This window comes from Sceloporus occidentalis, unplaced genomic scaffold (genome assembly GCF_023333645.1).
Source record: "Sceloporus occidentalis isolate IW3139 unplaced genomic scaffold, rSceOcc1.0.p SCAF_56, whole genome shotgun sequence".
In the NCBI taxonomy this organism is placed as follows: domain Eukaryota; kingdom Metazoa; phylum Chordata; class Lepidosauria; order Squamata; family Phrynosomatidae; genus Sceloporus; species Sceloporus occidentalis.
In genome coordinates, this window is record NW_028317036.1 from 474,462 (window position 1) to 493,929 (window position 19,468).

The following is a 19,468-nucleotide window of genomic DNA, read 5'->3' on the forward strand; positions in this document are numbered from 1 at the left end:
GAAACAAAATAACAGTTGTGGATCTGCCTAGCTGGACCTTCATCGTATCTTGTCAATGTATCTATCTTCACTTAAAATGAAATAAATACATAGTGTGTTTGTATTGAGATGCAAACTTGTGAGTCACAATGGGTAATATCACAAAGAGTCCGTGTCAAGTTGTAGGTTAGAGCCTTTTATAGCAAGCTCTATACACGTCACTTAGTAAGAGGCCTCCATTAGCCAAACAAAGCCAGCAAGTGGCCAATATTCCTAATACCATAATATTCATTATTCAAAAAACAGCAGAGGACTTTAGATTTTTGTTTCAAACAGTAAAGTTTATTTAGAGCATCAGCATAGTAGATATAGAGGGGATCCTATCAGAAAACATACATAGACTTATATATGCTGCTGTGACCACTGGCAGGTAAAGGGAAGAACACTGATAATCTTGTTCTCATGGCGCCTGTCAGTGGGTGGGATATATTAGGCAGCAAGTGAACATTTCGTCCCCAAAGTTGATGTGTTTGAAGCAGGAAAAATGCCCACAGCACACCTTCATAGGTCTAGTGCAGTCCATGCCTCGATGAGTCAGGGCTGTTTTGGTGGCAAAAGGGTGACCAGAACAATGTAAGGCAGGTGGTTAATGTTAATCGGTTGTGTCAGTGTGTATGTATGTATATTTTAAATATATATATATTAAAGTATTGGGGTTCTTAAAGCACTAAACATGTATCTGATTTGATGTTTTCTTTCTTTTTTAACTTTTATTATAAAACTCTTTTAAAACCCCTATACATATATGTCTCTCATGGTTCCCTTTGTTTCCTCCCTCTCTATCAACATTTGGTGCAAGGAGTTTTATCCTTTGCAGATTCTGCCATTTGGAACAGACTTCCTGTATCTCTCTGCCTCATTGAGTCTTCATCTCTTTTCACATCTCATCCTAAAACACATCTTTCTCGCTTGCCTATGGTTCTTAATTTCTCTTTCCCTCTGTTATTGGCCCCTTGACTGATTGAATACTTTAATTTCTTCAGCTCACACACCACTCTTTTTCAATAATTATTATCATAAAGTGTCTGCTGACTTATATTTTATTTTTCCATTGCATAAAGCATTTCGGAATTAAGTTTAAATGAGGTACACTAAAGTATTTTTTAAGATTAAGTCTTTTTGTTACTTCGATAAATCTATCTACTTTAACGCTGCACAGACAGTAGCGGACATACTCAAAGGGTGGGTGAGGTTTAACTATTTTATGCTTTCATTCCTATAAAAGCACCGCAATTATCGCAATTTACTAAAGTTAACGTACCTGTAGATTCAAGAGGCTGCAGTGTATTTTACTTTGTTCAATTGTAATTTATCATTAGATGATTTACAACTGAAAAAAGTTTAAATATTACATCGATTTTATATTAATATTTGAAACAATCTCTGCACACTTGTATGTATGTATATATGTATATATGTGTTATATATATATATATATAGCCCCAGTGGGTATTATATGTACAAGAGTTTGTTATTCTTGTATACATCAAACATAAATTTTACATTTTTTATATATAAAATAATGAGTGTTGTTATTTACATGCTTTAAATCATTTTCTTCTCCATTCGTATTTTTGTCATATCTTTTGGTGTATAAGATGTAGTACAAATGCACATCCAGACATGAGGTTATCAGTGCCAATAAACAAAATGGAGAGCCCCATGCTTGTGTGTACCATTAGAAAACAACCCCCTCTCTCTGATGCACATAACTGGCTGAGATTTGTGAAGCAATAACTGCACCGAACACTTGTTAGTAAATTGTTATAATCAGTTTGAGGTAGCTCTCATAATGAACAGTTAAAGACGTATCATGATTTTCTTATATACTGCATCATACTGAAATCTGTCTGGGTATTAGGAATTCTAAAATTGCTTCGCTTGTGTGGGCAGTTTTAAATATTGCACCTGACGATCTTGTTGACTAGATTGTAAGCTTGCATGAGCAGGACCCTCCTATAGAATTGGTGCTGTGAAGGCACAGACACATCAGTTACACTTTCTTTGCAAGAAGTCCTGGTGAAATGATGGAAGTCAAGGAGACCCTAAAAGGGTTAACTGAAGCTCCGTTATTCTGCCCTTACATAAATTTGCCATCAAATGGAATTTAACATTCTAGAGATGTTAAAGACTCTGTACAGTTTGAGTTTAAGGAGTTGCAATTAGTGTATGGGAATATATTTTTATTTACATCAAAGGATACATAACCCTAAATACACGCGCCATGATCTGGTCCATGAAAATCCAAACATAATCAAACTGTCATATTTGCCAAATCCACATGTGCACTCCTTCCTTGATATAAACCTTTGTGCAAGAAACAAATATACTTGATTTCCCGTGATCTATTTGCCCTTCACAGGCTGTAGTCAATTTCATGGTCCTTGTAAAATGTGTTACCTCTGTGAAAGTTCTGTAGCTGCAGTTATGATTCTGCCTTTTGTAGAACATATTCACACTCCAGCAGTCAGAAAGAAGCCAGCAGCCCCATGGATTGACAGGTTTAACCAGGGAGTCTCTGTGCCTGTATTGCCCCCAGTTTGGCAAAAATGTAAATACAAATCTTTTCTGTATGATGCGATTCCCGTATGGCCCTGGTGATATTCAGCTTCAAAATGTGCCATGTTAGATGACTTAAAGATGAAATTCATGTGCCAAATAAGAATGAAATTGATACCATTTTTATGGAATCCCAGTATAGCTTAACTATTTCCTTTCTAATGTAAAATGCTAACCAGCAATAGGTCACAATATCTAGTATACACATACTATGCAGTAAGGACTCTATATTGACTAAAAAACATACAGTTGGGATCCAGTATTTCTGGTATTTTGGATACTATGCAACATCAAAATACTTCACTCAAACTAACTTTATTTCCAAAGTCATCATATGTGTCATTATGTATTGCAGTGTGATGGCACTAAGGATACACCACACATGTTCCTAAACTGCATCTGCTGCATTATAGCAGGTCTACCTTTCATTGTTGGCCATTCATACAACTTCACCATGCATTGTGTAAGCAATCTACATAGCCTTTGGGGCAGGATAACAGAAAAAGAAAAACAACCCTGAAACAAATCTATAAGACCACATGTAACTGGGAATATAAGAAACTGGGCTTCATGTTTATTCCTCACTAAATATCAGCCAGCAGCTTATCTTGGGAAAAAAACCACATATGCAATCTATTTGACAAAAAAATGTATATAAGGGATATTATCATATAAATGTGTATATAAAGTTCATACATGCATAGGGGCATAAATGTTACTTAATTTCATTTTTGCCTAGTGATCATGCACCCAGAAAGTTGGTTAAAGATTCCAAAAGATCAGTCTTCCAGGAAAATGTCTTGTTCTTCTTGAGCAGCCGAGCATGCATAAGAGCAGACTAGTTGCCTGGATGCATGCAGTAGAGGTCATGCTAGTTGCTTGTACACCCTCATAAAATTCTCCACCAGTATTCTGAGACAGGATCACAATCCACCTCCAGAAATTAAAGCAACAGCTTGGACATTTATTAAATTGCCTTTTTTTCTTTTTAACAATTTTTTTTTTATGTTGGATATGCCTTTGCTGTCTTAGGGTAAGGGCTATAGACTTCAAATCTTCAAACCTTATGTTTGATCCATAGTATAGGCTGACGTTAGGAGGGAAAGAATGTCAAAGTAATCAAATGTAGGCAAGAGACGTACTTACGTAGATTAGAAAGAAAAACAGGCAAGGTCCACACAAAAACTCCTTGTCACCCCAGAAACGATACAGCCGCTTTATACTTTGGGGCATTTCCTTAGTTAAGGGTTTTTCAGTGCGTTCATTTTTTTAATCAATTGTGGTACTAGTCATCAGTATAATCATTAATGCAATTTATGACAAAGCCATACTATATTTCACAATTACTATATACTGTATATACCATGTGTAATAGATACAAGTTGATTTTAATTGGTTTTGTTGTACAGCTATCATAAATAACATTATTAACAGGCACTGATGAAAACTAATCATATCATACACAAGCATCAATCAACAAGCATTAATCATTTAATGATTGACCATGTTATTTTTCCCTGGCATCTAATTAGTAAGGTATTTACAATTGTCTAGAATCCTGCAGGTGAACTGCCTATGTGAAACCAGTAAACATGTATTGTGCCTGAAACTCTTTCCAGTTATTAAAGAGCGCATGAATGAGCAGAAACGATGGTATATCATAGCAGTGATAAAAAGAATCACTAGAGACTTTTACATTTTGATTGTATTTTTTTCTTATTCTGTATAAACCATCTAGTATTTGAATTTCAATTGTGGGTTTCATTGGTTTGGGATATTCCCTGTATGGACCCCTTGTTACCTTTGTTCGAAGCATTACTCTCTATTCTTTCATAAAAGCACAGCGCTGATATTATTTGCTGATATGAATGGTTAGGTCCGGCCTATGGAACTGACCCGGAGACAAGAATAACACATTGCCATCACAATGGATAACTTAACTTTTTTTACAACTGAAATGTGCTACAAGAGAAATAATATTTGTTGGGAAGGTAAGAATGGTAAACTCAGCCACCTTAACCAGTTTAATTCAGGAATACAAAAGTCCTAAGTTTACATTATACTCCAGTACATTACATTATACTCCAATGGCTCACATATATTATTGATTGCTTCTAGACAGTCAGTAAATGCTGATCCAGTGCTGAAAAACATATTTACCTAGTTTTGCAATAAGCAAATTGTGTGTCCCCATAGCAGAAGGAGAGCATGAAGCTGATACTTTGCTTACAGTTCTAGAGAGTCATGTTAACATATCATTGGTGTACACATAGCTTTAAAAGCATCTGTACGTCCTACTACTAATGTTAATATGCTCCTAGGTTAAATGTTCATTAATATATTTTATAAAGACATATCATGTCATTATTTTACACTGTTTTGCATAAAAAAAAGAGTAATACACAGTGTGTAGAAAGACTTCAGTGATATAGTATTATACTCACTAACCTTTAGTCCTGCTCTGTGGATTTGTGATATACTCTGGTACATAAGCCTTGCTCACTGACATCTTACAGCTTTCTAAACATACTTTTTTGCATTCCTCTTGCCACTGCTGCCTTGGAACGTATAAAGTTTGTAATTTAGGTCTATGCAACAGACACTAGGTGGTGGTGTTTGAGACTTTAAAGGGGTTACTAAGTTTTAAGAAGTTTCCTGTTATAAATGTATAAATATTCCTTGTTTTACTCCTCTAAACGATGACTTATCATGTGCAATGTGTTATAAGGCACTTTCCAGAGCATATTGAGTATGAAAATGATTGCAGGTTCTATCTCCAGGACACATCCTGTAAAAAATCCATGCTTTCTTTATTCTAAATATACATTCACATTCAGTATAAGTGAAACATGTGTCTTAAAGGTACTATTAGTAGAGATTTTTTGGATGGCTTGGATGACGTGAAAATGTATAGATTTTACAGCACTCAAGTCCCATCATCCTGTTACTATCATCGATTGGTGCTGTATGTTGGTGCTTTGCATAATAAATTAACCTATTTTAGAAATCTTAGAAGCTGTGGTTTCAACTGTTCTTTGATCACTGAGAAATTTAGATAACAAAACAAATATCTAACACAAACCTTACTCCTTACGTCTTTGTATATTACATCGTCCAGTCCCCATCTAGTTCTCTACAGTTCCAGACAGAGATTTGTAGAGATTTTTAAAAAATAGAATGCAACAAAACATGGAACATTTTATAAAGAACCGCTGCTTATTTTCTTCCCTATATGGCGGTGTCATATTCACTGTAAGTGAAGTGCTGTACAATAGAATTTTGTGTTTTTATAAAAAAAAATCCTACCTATCTGACTTTAGTCACATCCCTTTCTATATTAGGGCTGTAAAAAAGCCTAATACAGAACAACTTTAGCGGTCTATATTTCATAATCAGTAAGCTAATCAACTAAAATTCAGCATAGAATTGTTTTCCTAATACACAGACAGGGCCAATAACTCAGAATATAATGTATCTCCAATGTTTCTAGTATACAGAATCTAAACCAAATAAAATAAGATGTAAGCTCCCAAATAGTCTGAAGAATAGGTTTACCGAAGAATGCAAACATTAAGATACTATCTATTGGAAAACAGTGATAGGTTATTCTTTTTTTCCCTCTTTTTTTTTTAACCTTTTATATACAGAATTACCGTAGGTCAAAGCTCAAAAAACTGCGTGTTTTAATATCTACAGAGATCACATTGTCTATATGTACATGAAAGACAGGGGTGATTATCCTGGAAGTCTATGTTTTGTTAGGACTGCACAGTGATTATATATAGATGAATGGAAACATGTTTTGATTCGCCATTGTTTTTATTCTGAATTAATAAATGCAGGTTCGAATGCAATAACAGACTCGTAGCAATTGCTTATAGGATGTCTAAATGCTCGTGGAACATTTTTAATGGGACGCAGTGCAACCAGCTGCACGCTGCATGCATTCACATACTTAATATGGACTTCAGAACAGCCCGTAAGAAAAACAATTCATTAACTCGTCTTAGGAGATAGAAATGTGAGCATTAAGACAGCATTGTGTCATCAAACAAAGGTCAAACAGAGTCTAATGGTTTTAAGAAAGGAAGCACAGATCTGACAGCATTAGAAATCTGTTGCTTAAATGTTAAATTGAGCTTAATAGCTATTAAAAGATCAAATTTCAGAAAAAGCAGGTTTTGGGGGAGATCTTAACTAAGCCTATTTGCAGTCACAGACACCGGAATCTATTTATCGCATGGGGAGAACCCACGATTAGAAATTCAGATGTGTTTATGTTAAAGCAAAGATAATTTGCAGACATCCAGGCTTGTGTGTCTCCCCAAATAACTTGTAAGCAGTTGTTACCATTACTTGAGTACGTACATTACAGAATTGCAGGTATGTGATAATGTGTTCGGATCAGTAAAATGAACCTACTTGGAGGAATTACAAACAGAAAATCATTCTAATTCTGAATTGGTCCTGTGCATATTACCTCTATGCTGAATCCATAGGGCTGCAGGAGCCTTTTGTCTACAAGGAATCACCAAAAATGCCATCTTCCTCTAAATGTAGCATAACAGACATGTGCATCTCACATCTGCTAATCACATAAATTCTAGTGGATCTTACTGTCACTATTACGCTGGACTCTAAGGGAGGTCTACACCGCAGAAGTTCTTCTGCCCAAACTACTGCTGCTGAGAGAGGTGTTCCCGGCAACAGCAGTCCAGGACTTAGATGATCCCAACAGTGGACAACCTCCCACCAGCTGGAGATAGGTTCTGAGCAGACACAGCAAGGCGCAGCACGTACCAGGAACACAATGCAGGAAGTCAGACGAGCCAGGGGTCAGATTCACAGAGCGGGTAGTCAGACGAGCCAGGGGTCAGATTCACAGAGCGGGTAGTCAGACGAGCCAGGGGTCAGATTCACAGAGCGGGTAGTCGGACGAGCCAGGGGTCAGATACACTAAGCGGGTAGTCAGACGAGCCGGGTCAATAAACCGAAGACACAGGCGAAGGTACCAAATCGTAGAGCAAAAGGAGGGTCAGGCAAGCCAAAGGTCAAAACATGATAAAGGGTAGCAAGAGCAGAATATCATAAACTGTAAAGACCACAACAGGGTGCTTGTGAGAGGCATAACCGGCTTTATAAATCTGGCGCCATATCACAAGCCCCTCCCCGACAACAACCAAAACCACGCCCCACCGCCGTCCATCAATTCCCCAAGCAGCACGCAATGTGCCCGAGAGGCAGACCGACGACCGGAGGACAGGTAAGAACTCAAGCTCCGGGAACTGCTGTTCCCTGAGCTGGTTCTCCCCTTCGTGGGGCGATGATCCGGGGAACGGACTGATTCCCCAGATCGTCGTGTACCTCGGGCAGAGGATTGTCCGCCGCCCGGGGAGATGGTTTCCCGGAACCTGCGGCCAACCCTCCTCCCAGTAATACCACTTGTGCCGCGGGCTGCATCAGGAGCCGGAGGAGTGACACTTACATTCTTCAATTATGAGAAATTGACTCATAATTGAATTGAAACATTTCATTCTATGGCATAAATTACCCAAAATGCCTTACAATTATATGTTAGTGTGTAATTTAAACTCCAAGGTTGTCAATGACTCATTAGGGTACTAGTACTAATCCCTGTTTCCGTATTCATCTACATTATCTGGTGTATGTGATGGTATCAAGTGTGCAGGTAAGTTGTGAGTGGATATTGAATAAGCAGGGGCACAGGTTAACGGGCTAGTGATGGACTTGTACATGTGTCTACTATGCCATTCTGTGATATACATACCTGGGAACTCTCCAGGTTTGCCTGGAAATTGCCAGGTGCAGCACCGCTTCTCCGAGTCTCCGGGTCAAGACCCGAATCCTCCAGGTCACGGGAGCGCGGTCTTGACACGCCCCGCTCCCCGCCTATTTTCCATTTAAATGGGGGTGTTTCCCAGCTGACATCAGCGGGAATGCCCCCGATGTCAGCTGGACCGCCCCATGACGTCCAGGGAACTCCCACCGATGTCACGGGACCGACTGCTGCCATCAGTGTGCAGTCCTGGCCACGTCCTGCAAGGGAAGACTCCGGGTAGCAGTAGCCCAGAAGTTCCCAGGTATGGTGATATAGCTGTGCCTGGTGCATCACAGTAACACATTTTCCTCTCGAAAAAGGGTGAGAAATGATGTCATATTACTAACAAACCAACTTTTACTAACCTCTTCAAAGCCAGATGTTCTTGGATTACTCCATGTCTCCTTGACAACTATCAATAAAAAATTGTAGAACAAAACAGTGACATATTATTATTCTAGAATTAGTGTTTGAGAGAACATGTTTATATGTTCTGATATCACAAATTGACTTGTTCAGGAATTACAGTGTGTGACAAATATCACTTCTCCCAAAACTGGCAAGGAAACAAGCAATTTCCTAATCAAGGGTCTCATCGTCTGCCATCTACGACTATAATTTACTCATAATTTAAATTACCATAATCCAGCCTTTCTTGTGATGTATCCAACCCTTTATTTGTTTTATCTATAACACTGAATAATATGTTGTAGGTCAACAATGAGACAATCCTTAAAACAACTATTAACTCACCATGCATCACATCCCAGCCTTCAACCCAGAACAAGAAAGGGATAAATTCTACTCTTATATAGTATAAATATCAAGAATTATTATCGAGACAATGTTGTGAATTGTCAGGTATCCAAACTTAATACTATTACCTAGATACAGTCTCATGGCTTGAACTTTATATTTTGGGCAAATCCAATTGCATTTTTTAGAACAGTTGTAATATATGTGGTAGCATGTTGAATAGATAACAATTGGAAATTGGGACACAGCTAAACCAAATTAAAACCAAACAATAAAAAAAATCTAGTTTGTTTTAATTTGGGGGATCTTTTCTTAGATGTAGTGTCAACAGATGGCATCATGTAGGGGGCTCCACGTTTTTAGTTATTTAGGACTTTAGTAAACTGTGATTTTATCCAGTGTAAGATTGGAACAGATGTGATCGTATCAGGGTTCCACTACTTTCAGTGAAATAAAAATTGCCATGATTTGCTGTACAGTGTGACTTTATCTTTGTGTAGATTTGTCTACAAAGTTGTTTTTAGAAAGAATTTACCCTGAAGCTTTAAACCATTATAATAGAGAGTTAATGTCTTATTCTGTATTATTCCCATTAAACCCCTTTAATATTAGAGCATGTGTTGCTTTATAGCATTAACTAGTGTCTTGCTCTTAACAGTATTTTCACAGTTTATGACACTGCTTACGGCATTTACAAACAGCTGTTTGAATTAAATGAGCACTTAAGGACCCTGTTCATTAACTCAAAAGTTTCATGTGTTTTTAATTCATTCTTCCCATTGTATTATTGCCATGCAAATCTATGTTTTGGTTTTTAATGTATGCCTTGACCACCGGTTTTGTATGAATATTAAGCACTTTTTGTCTTTAATTACTATAATAACCATTTTGCTTCTGCCAATAATGTTATTTTGCCCACATCAGAATCTACTTGCATTTTTATTTGCTATAAATATTTTATTATTGATTTTATATATATAAATATTTTTGGGAAAAAAAGTTGTTTTTTGTAAAAGCAGTCAATACAAATAAATATTTCCTACCATCCAATAATATATAAGAGCCCTTGTTATTATACAATGGCCCTTGTATAGTTTCAGAAATTTTAGAGAACCCACAAAAAATAATCAACAATTTACCCATATTATCAGAAACCAACCATGTGTTTTTGGGTTTTTTTTTTCCACATTCTGTACTTTAAAATGTAATCCATAATGATCATGAACATCAAAACATTGTACATCACTGCTGGTTATGATGGTGCTATATAATGCAATACATAATAGTAATAAGCATCATCAAAAAAGATCCAGTGCTTTGTACATATACAACAGGTTCATTCGCTAACTGAGTGTTTAGTATTGAAGATCTCTGTCTGAAGCAAGGCAAGTGATTGGTGTGTATGTTTGTGTAAGACATGTACAAATAAACCAATCCCGTTCCCGGGATCAAAAAATACCCTTATTATAACCCCACCCTAAAACATGACTTTTATTAATATGTTTATTAAAAGGTATAACCAAAAAAGATTTTTAAAAACACCAGTGTCACCAGTCCTACTATAAAAGGTATACGTCACAGTAACATAAGCTGTGTAACACTAATGTTAGGTTGCACTGGGGTCCAGGGTTCAAATCCCACAAGGGACACCAAAAAACACCAAGGCACCACATCCAAAAAACACCAGTGCAAATTTACATCATTTTGGCATATTTACCGTACATAGTTATACGCTTCACAATTGAATAATTCCCTTCCCAAATATCCCTATCACAATGTAAGTCTCCATATAAAAGTCATGTTTTAGGGTGGGGTTATAATAAGGGTATTTTTTGATCCCGGGAACGGGATTGGTTTATTTGTAGTTGTAACTTACCCTTGTCCCCGCTGGGGCATTATTTTGGAATTGTGTAAGACATGTCATCCAATCATTTCATGTCGATGTAACGTAGAGCGTGGCAGTACATTTATTTTTCTGCTGTCCATTGATGAGACCTTGCCTATTTGTCAAGAGACCTTTGTTAACATTATTTTAGAAAATGTATACAGTTACAGTATAACTAACCTAAAATACCCTATATTTTGTAAATAGGTTCTAAATTTTTAACTGAATGGTAGTTTCAAATATTACTCTGGATTTCAGGAAATCATGGATGTAGTCCTGGAATCCTGGAAAGCTACAGGTGATCTAATTATAATAATGAGTTGAGCAATCAACATTTTTGTACCCTGATATTTTGTACATAGGACTGCATTTCGTTTACAGGATTTCTGAATTGGTTTTGGTTTATGACACCTTTGTGTCCTCTCTAATATCCTTTAAATGTTGGGATGTGTTTAAGATTGATTGGGTGTAGAGGTTAATAGCTGATACGTTCTAAGATGGGTATTATGCATCTGTGTAGGGTTCTGCTAAAGATTTTCTGTAGCAAAATGAGTCAGGAACATGTTGCTTGACATTGATATTATTTGATGTTGCGCAAGTATGAAAGAAAGTGTTAATATTAGGCGAGGACTTGCCAGCCTTTAGAGGAGGGGCTGTAAAATAGAGACTCTCTATGTACATTAATTAGTCTGTGCCAATACACATTTATCTAAAGAGACTGTGATGAAAGCCTCACAGAAAGGACCTTGCATATAAATGCTGCCTAAAGTTCTTTTAACTCTAGACACCCTGATACAGATTAAAGAGGAAAACAAGATTTTGGCTACAGCCCAAATATATCAGACGAGCCTAGTGGATAATTTGCCCCATAACCCTCATTCCTAGCCCTACCCAATTGATAATGGTGAACTAACAATTTACTGTTTGCTTCAGGAATTCATAGTATGCAATATTAGCAAACACACTTATTGCCCCATAAGTTCTACCCTTGAGTTTGGTGTGCCCTACTGTTAAGTAATACCATATAGCCCTACGGGTTTTATAGAAACTACTAGTAATTAATAGACTTGTGCATTCTGAATCATATGAATTGCAAATTTTACGAATGTTGGTAAATGATGCGTACAAAGCCAGAAAACGAGACCAAATTGGACGAAAACAAAGGAAAAAGCTCTGAATTTTCGTCCCGACATTTATAGGTCCACATTCACTCACACTCTCTCTCACTCACTCATTATCGTTCACACTCTCACACAATGTTTCCTTTCCATCTTTGCCGACCCCTTCCGCATCTTCTTCTGCATATTCTTCTTCTTCATCATCTTCTATCTTCTCCCTTCTCTATTCTAATTTCAAGCTTCAATCATAATCTTCTTTCATTTCTCCACATCTTCGCAGAGGAGAGGACATCCCCGCAAGTGTCGTCATGTGAACTTACGGCGCTTGCGGTGATGTCCTCTCCTCAGCGAAGTTGCCAGTTTATGTCCGCGGAAATGCAGACGAAGAAGGAAGATGAATGTGGGCACCGGGTAACAAATTTTGTTCCAAAAATAAAAATGCCCCCTAATTTTTGGCCAAACCTAATGGGGAGAGAATGAAAATCGTTGCCATGTACGCTGAGGCAACAGACTCGGTCGGACTTTACCCGTCAGACTTCTATGCAGGATGTGGTGGAAATCTCTAGCTTCTGCTATAAAACCAAGGGGCATGGTAGTTTGTTGGAGGTTAGTGGCACTTGTTAATTTGATCAAAGATGAAGTTTACTGAGGATAAAGTAAACAATGCAAATTGCAGACACCATCAGTTTCCTCTGGTCAGTGAAGTGTGCTCTGTTCCATTTACACTTCACAACAACATCTGATGGGCTTTGTCAGTGCTGCACAGAGTAATTAAACCTGAAATCAATAGCAGGCATTTGTCATGTTTACAGCCGCTCTTTCTGCTGGGTTAAACTCATCAGTTTAGTGCAGTTCTGTTTTACTGCTGAGACACGCTCCATTATTCCTTCAGGTACAGTTGAGATATTCAGTTACAGTACTTGTCCAATAGTTTGAATATGTCAGTAAGATTAAAAAGGGCAGGAAAAATTAACATTTTTATTTAATTTATTAACTGTGTCCTTTAGAGCCCAATTTCCATTTTTCTTCCCTCCTACCATTTATTTAAAAAAATATATTAATTCACCCACATAATATATTTCTGTTGCTGAAGGCAACATCAAGGTGAAGTCATGTCATTGAGAACACACGGTGTATGGATGCACGCTCTGTATTTCATCCAGCTATTGTTTCCATCAATTTGTAAGGTGTGTTTGGAGAAGTCGGTATCTTAGCAACCGACTGTAAACGGTCTATATTCTGGCTGTTTGTTTAGTTTGGACATTGTAAGCTTGTTTGAAAAGTATCTCTGATTTCTAAATTGCTTATATTAAATCAAGAATATCTTAATTTTGGTAAAAGGCTTAAAATAGAATCCTGAAAAAATGTTTTTTACTAGCTAATAAATGTAATTTGGTCCCCTTGGATTGGTTGTCTTTGCGGACTGTATTTGTTGTTACGAAGACATGTTTAAATCGCATTGTAGTGATCTACCATATTCAGTGTGTTGATCTCTTCAGAGAAAATCCTAATGTAATAGAAAAAAAAATTAAAACAGCTTAGCCATAAATTACAGTGTTATACGTTATTAAATCTAATGCATGAACTTGCAGTCTATAGAATGACCTTGGGTACGGTCATAAAACCCACTTATTTGGCTGTTGCCATGCGCAAAAAAAAGTAAGATACTTGGATAAAATTACATCAAATGGAACGTTGCTGAATATGAATCATATGTAGTATTAAGTGTAACAAGAACGATGAAAATAATTTTACTCAGCGTCAGATTTATTATATCTTATGATTAGTATTAAGGACAACAAGATTAGTCATTAATTGTTGCACAGAACATTTTCATTGTAATAAATTAAAAAAATAGTTGTCAATATCTACATTTTACAAATGTATATTTCAGAGGTACTGTTCTACTAAGACTAAACCTGGTAACATCCTATCACTGCCTATTTTGTGGCATATGACTGATAAATGATGCAGTAAAAATCATGAGAGTTATTTTCTGGGAACGGTTTGAGAGTTTATCAGTTGTACAAATGATGTTTCTAATACTACATGTTGTGTAGATGGAACAGCACCTTTAATGTTGTTGTCTCAAGTTCAGTAATAACGCAATGATTTGAAATACATGTGTTTATGTGTAGCAGACTGTCAGAGAAGTAGCAGGGAAGATTTAAATGTGTCTTTGGGGGCATACTTTAGGAATCTGCACTGGACCACCTGGACTTGTTCTGAATATGTAATATGAATTATTTTATTCATGGTGTTTCTAATAGCAGCTTTCTGCCTCCTATATATATTATCTGGAGGAATTTATATATAAATTCTTCATGTCATCTATCATTCTTTATATTGCAGCAGTGGTATAACATCTAGTGTTGCAACACATACATACCCCCCTCAAACTTTCAACACCCCTTATCTTGCCTAATACACACATTTCTATTCTATAACTAGCACTAGAATCAGCATGTTCCCCTCTGCATCATGTTGCTTTTTTACAGTACTCTTTTCAGAGTATGATAATTATATGATTATTTTCCTGAAACAGGAAGCTTTGATGTCATCACTTAATGAAAACAAGATGTTAGCGAAGGAGTATGAAACACTTCAGTCATGCTATATGGATGAGCAAGACAAATTAATGTCCAGCTATGAAGAAAGACTGACGATGGAGACAGCATTACGAGATTACTTACAGGTAATTTCATTTTATCTGTTACAAATGTCATACTCTGAAGACCTTGAGTGTCTATGTGCATGTGACAGTGACAGTGCATGTACTTTATGGTGTCCCTTAATGCTTCTGAAAAGTGGAAATCCATAACTTTAGTAAATTGTTATAATTTAGCTTATTTTAAGATATGCACCAGAATTTGGCTCTATTACTTTTACCCAGGTAAAGCACATGCTTTACATGATTCTAAATAACAATCACAAAAATGTTAATTGTTATGTATGATGCATCATATGTGATGATTTGGTGATTTATATCAAAGAGGTTTTGTTTGGCACCTGGAGAAACTGAAGAAATCACGAATAAGCATGCCCCGTTCCACCGCACTTCCCCCTCAGCAATATGTACGTGTTCAAATAGCCTCTGTCCCCTGAACGTTGTGTATCCACTGCAGTGTTGTGGAGGATGGAATATGCTATGATGATCTGACACCTGTGGGGTCGTCACATGGTTGTATCTATACACCTAAATCTGGTTTTGAGAAGGCTAATGATTGACTATGATCTATGACTATGATTGGCTTTATCAACTAGTGAGCCTCATTGTACCTGTGCTAACAACAGAAGTGTAGATTGATGAGTGATGTTAGGAGCTTTTACCTGCATCTATATCCTGCATCCTTTGGAAAAAAAATGATAGGGGAGTTACAAGCTAAATATCAATGTTTAACATATGAACAATTCCACAAATATAAGGTCCTTCTACTAGCACGATCATTAGCCTCATGCCAGGGAATACAGAGCTCCTAAAGAAGGCCAATTGACCATATAACACTTTTGATTGTTGGAGGGAAACTGGATGTATCTCTGGGGGGTTTTGTGCCATAGCTGTGGGAACCTCAGTTATGAAATGCATAGTACCTAATTTAAGCAGCCTGCTGATAGCACAGTTACTATGGGTTTGGAGATCTACATGCCCATGTAGGACATAAGTGGATAACCTCTTCTCTTCCAAGAAGACTAAGATGGATATTGTGTATATGTAGTGAGCAGTTTTAATACCAGGCTAAGCTGGCACCTGTAGCTGCCGAACCATGGATCCAGCCATGACAGGTGTTGTGGCAGCTGCTTGTGTGAGACCATTGGATTATGATGTCTGTAAGGTACCATTTTACCACTCTTTCAGATTCAACTTATGGATATTGGTATCTTATATCAGAAAAAACACTCCCATCATACCTTTAAAATTAATTCTGTTGGGATTCTGATGTTTTGTTAGATTTATAATACCTGTAGCAAAAAAATCAAATGGAAACATTTAGAAATAATATTTCAATACAAAAGAGTATAGACCTTGCAGTTTAAAAAAATATTTCAGATAATTTATTAGGTGGCTGCTAAGTGATTATTTTTATAATCTTCATGTATATGAGTAGAAAATAAACATTAGAAGCCGCTTTTAAAACATATTTTAACTTGAACTGGTAAATTGTATATTATGCAAAAAGACAAAAAAATATATAGAAATGAACAGTAAAATGACAAAAAAAAAAGAAAACCGTTACTTGTATCAAGTATGCTAGAGAAGTCTTTTCATTCTAATATGGAACTATAGTAAGGATCATTGCACTAATGCAGGAGGATTTGTGATAATGTTGCAGAAATTTTTACTGTCAAAACGGAACTGCAGCGTAATGACTTTTGTTATCATGGCTTCTAATAACTATTCAGCATAAATTGACCCCACATATGTTAAACTGAAATAATATGTCAGGCACATAATAAGATGAAGGGGATGTAAAAAATATCTCCAGAATTCTTCAGATTGCAGCTGCAATGACATGTTATATATGTCTGAATCATTTTCTATCATTTGTGGCTGAGGTTGAGAAATATGCATAATTAGCAAACCCCATGGTGTGTGGGAAACTTAAAGGCTGATTGAGAAATTTTTCCTATGTATTTATCATAAATGGAAATGTGGCATTTTCCCAACAGCATGGGTGGTTCCTGCCCTTGTATAGTAATGATCGTTGTACAGACCTCCCCTGAAGCCTTGCTATTACTGGGTTGGACCCCTTTTTGCTTTCAGGACTGCCTTCATTCTTCGTGGCATACTTTCTACAAGGTGCTAGAAACATTCCTCAGAGATTTTGGTCCATATGGACATGATGACATCACGCAGTTGCTGAAGGTTTGTCGGCTGTACATCCATGGTGTGTATCTCCAGTTCCACCACATCCTAAAGGTGCTCTATTGGATTGAGATCTGGTGACTGTGGAGGCCTTTGGAGTTCAGTGAACTCATTGTCATGTTCAAGAAACCAGTTTGAGATGATGTGAGCTTTGTGACATGGTGCATTATCCTGCTGGAAGTAGCCATCAGAAGATGGGTACACTGTTGTCATAAAGGGATGGACATGGTCAGCAACAGTACACAGGTAGGCTGTCATGTTTAAACGATGCTCAATTGGTACTAAGGGGCCCAAAGTGTGCCAAGAATATGTCCCCCCACACCATTACACCCCCACCACCAGCCTGAACCGTTGATACAAGGCAGGATGGATCCATGCTTTCATGTTGTTTACGTCAAAGTCTGACCCTGCCATCTGAATTTCGCAGCTGGAATCGAGGCTCATCAGACCAGATCAGTCTTCCATTTTGGTGAGCCTGTGTGAATTGTAGCCTCAGTTTCCTCTTCTCAGCTGACAGGAGTGGCACCTGGTGTGGTCTTCTGCTGCGTTAGCCCATCTGCTTCAAGGTTCGACATGTTGTGCGTTCAGAGATGGTATTCTGCATACCTTGGGTGTAACGAGTGGTTATTTGAGTTACTGCTGCCTTTCTGTCATCTCAAATCATTCAGTCGCCTGCCCGTTCTCCTCTGACCTCTGACATTAACAAGGCATTTTTATCGACAGAGCTGCCACTCACTGGTTATTTTCTCTTTTTCGATCCTTTCTCTGTAAACCCTTGAGATGGTTGCGTGTAAAAATCCTAGTTGATCAGCAGCTTCTGAAATACTCAGACCAGGCCATCTGGCACCAACAACTACTACTAAGTCACTTAAATTCTCTTTCTTCCCCACTCTTATGCTCGGTTCTAACTTCAGCAAGTTCTCTTGACCACGTCTACATGCCTAAATGCACTGAATTGCTGCCATTTGATTGGCTATTTGTGTAAAAAAAAAGTGGCTAGTGAGCATGTGTGTGTGTGTATATATATATATATATATAGGGATTATATATATATATATATATATATATATATATATATATATATATATGTGTGTGTATATATATATATATATATAGGGACTATAGTGCTAGACTAGTCCTGTATTTGTGTTCAGTCTTTTTGTACCTTTGCCCTCTTTCCCTTAATCATCTGAGGATCTCGGCAGAGCACAAGGAAATCCAGTAATGGATTACAGCACAGGGGGAACTGTAGCGAGACAGGGGAACTGTAGCGAGACAGGGGAAACTAGAGATAAGCAGCTCCGCAGCCTGAATGGGGCCTGACAATTATGCACTATGATTGGACCTTTACTGTATACCCCACCCAGCTTGACTGATTATTCACAAGCTGAAAAATGACTGCCGGATAGTGTTGTGTGCAGGGAGGATATGATTTGCCTGTTAATATTGTATACAGGAGGTTGAGGGGCTGCCAAATAGTGTTGTGTGCAATGGTGTGAGGTTGGCACATAAGCATTGTTGCATACTCATAGCTGTGCTGTTCTCAATCACAATATGCTGTAATCATCACAATATTTTAGCTTTTAATAGCATTACTGTAATGTTGGACTCAGGAAAGGAACCCAGTATGCAGGGACTCTTGTAGAAACAGGCTTATTAACCAAATGAGGAACTGGATAAGGCAAAAGCAATGCAGAATACACAAACGATATGTATGTTGCTGTGATACAGTTAATAGCACAGTCTACAAGTATAGCAAGAAGTCAATGAACTCCGTGGAGTTATGGTTGCAGGGTGCTGCTGGTTGCAGGTTGCAGATTGCAGGTTGCCTACAGAACAACCAAGCACTGAATGGATGTCAGTGCTTGGTTTAAAACTTGCCGCGCTCCACCGCCCCGCCCCCGACCCATGATGTCACGGAGTAGGCGTCCCTCTGTCGCCATGGAGGCAGGGGATAAGAAGGGGGTGTGGTGAGCAATGTTCCCTCTAATTTTTCTTAGGTGGTGTGCGCAGAAAATTTCTCTTGTGCAAAAATTTTCCCAGAGCCAAAATTTTGCATGCACAATATGCTTCTGCAAATGTTAAATTTAAATTGTTATTCTATATTTTTGGTACAGCTCGCTCATGGTTAATAACACTACATTATAGTGTGATAATGTAGTATTAGTTACACAACAGTATTACTTACTGTAATGTTTTTTTAAGGGTGAAATTCTCACTGCATAAGTAAATTATGAGCGAATCACGAGCGGAGGCTCCAGGCCGCATAAAGGATAAAAAACTTGGGAAAAACTGTTGTCCGCAGGGGCGTACCTAGAGTATTTGGCACCTGGGGCGGATCCTGTACGTGGGACCCCCACACACACACTTTAAAACTGCATAGCTTCTATCATTAGGCAAACATTGAC